Genomic DNA, 2,039 nt, shown 5'->3' on the forward strand with positions numbered 1-2,039 from the left:
AGAAGAGAAGGAGGAGTCACAGGAAGAAGATGAGAAGGAGGAAGAGGAGGAGGAGGAGGATAAACTGGAGGAAGAGAAGGAGGAGAAGGAGGCACAGGAAGAGCAAGAGAGTTTATCTGTGGGTGAGGTAAGCCAGCAACTGATTCATTCGTGGGCATAGAGAAAGTTTGCTATGCTCATTTTGTGTTTATCCCTAGTGTAAGCTGGGGTCTTCAGTGGCCCAGTCTCCATAGAGGTGCAGAAAGAGAATTACAAAAATATTCATACTTTTAAAAAATTTTATTTTAGGTTCAGGGGTACATGTGCAAGTTTGTTATTTAGGTAAATTATGTGTCATGAGGGTTTGATTTACAGATAATTTTGTCAGCAGGGTAATAAGCATAGTACCCAATAGTTTTTTTTTTTTTTTTCTGATCCTCTCCCTGCTCCCCACCTTTACCCTCAAATAGGCCCCAGTATCTGTTGTTCCCCTCCTAGTATCCATGTGTTCTTTGTTTAGCTCCCACTTAAAAGTGAGAACATGCAGTATTTGTTTTCTTTTCCTTTGTTAGTTTGCTTAGGATAATGGCCTCCAGCTCCATCCATGTTGTCTCCATCCATGTTGTCTCCATCCATGTTGTCTCCATCCATGTTGTTGCAAAGGACATGATCTCATTCTTTTTATGGTTGCATAGTATCCCATGGTTTATATGTACTACATTTTATTTACCCAGTCTATTGTCAATGGGCATTTAGGTTGATTCCATGTCTTAGCTACTGTGAATAGTGCTGCAATGAATATATATGCATGCATGTGTCTTTATGGTAGAATGATTTACATTCCTCTAGGTGTATACCCAATAATGGGACTGTGAGGTCAAATGGTAGTTCTGTTTTAAGTTCTTGGAGAAATTGCCACACTGGAATACACTTCCACCAGCAGTGAATAAGCATACCCTTTTCTCTGCAATCTTGCCAGCATCTGTTGTTTTTTGACTTTTTAATAATATTCATTCTGACTGTTATGAGATGGTATCTCACTGTGGTTTTAATTTACATTCTCCAATGATTAGTGATGTTGAGCACCTTTTCATATACTGGTTGGCCACATGTATGTCTACTTTTGAAAAGTGTCTGTTTGTGTCCTTTGCCCACTTTTGAATAGGGTTGTTTGGTTTTTGCTTGTTAATTTAAATTCTTTATAGATTCTGGATATTAGACCTTTTCAGATGCATAGTTTGCAATTATTTTCTCCCATTCTGTAGGTTGTCTGTTTACTCTGTTGATAGTTTCTTTTGCTGTGAAGAAGCTCTTTAGTTTAATTAGGTCCATTTGTCAATTTTTGTTTTTGTTGCAATTGCTTTTGGCATCTTCATCATGAAATCTTTGCCAAGTCCTATGTCCAGAATGGTATTTCTTATTTTATCTTCCAGGGTTTTTATAGCTTTAAGCTTTACATTTAAGTCTTTAATCCATCTTGAGTTGATTTTTGTATGTAGTATAAGGTAGGGGTCCAGTTTCAATCTTCTGCGTATGGCTACCCAGTTATCCCAGCACCATTTGTTAAATGGGTAATCCTTTCCTCATTGCTTGTTTTTGTCAGCTTTGTTGAAGATCAGATGGTTTAGGTGTGAGGCATTCTACTCCATTGGTCTGTGTGTCTGTTTTTGTACCTGTATCATGCTGTTTTGATTACTGTAGACCTGTAGTATAGTTTGAAGTCAGGTAACATGATACCTCCAGCTGTGCTCTCTTTATTTAGGATTGCCTTTGCTATTCAGGCTCTTTCTTTGTTGCATATAAATTTTAAAATAGATTTTCTGATTCTGTGAAGAATGTCATTAGTAGTTTGATAGGAACAGCATTGAATCTGTAAATTGCTCTGAGCAGTATGGCCATTTTAAAGATATTGACTCTTCCTATCCATGAACATGAGATGTTTATGGTTTATGGTATATACCCAATAATAGTATTGCTGGGTCAAATAGTATTTCTAGTTCTAGATCCCTGAGGAATCGCCACACTGTCTTCCTCAATGGTTGAACTAATTTACACTCCCA

General features: G+C 37.4%; 1 protein-coding gene across 1 annotated transcript in view; it reads left to right on the forward strand.

Moving 5' to 3' along the window:
* The window catches only part of CCDC180 (coiled-coil domain containing 180), an 87,822-nt gene that overhangs the window by 41,515 nt on the left and 44,268 nt on the right, over nt 1-2,039 (forward strand).

This window comes from Mandrillus leucophaeus, unplaced genomic scaffold (genome assembly GCF_000951045.1).
Source record: "Mandrillus leucophaeus isolate KB7577 unplaced genomic scaffold, Mleu.le_1.0 Scaffold433, whole genome shotgun sequence".
NCBI classification, from domain to species: domain Eukaryota; kingdom Metazoa; phylum Chordata; class Mammalia; order Primates; family Cercopithecidae; genus Mandrillus; species Mandrillus leucophaeus.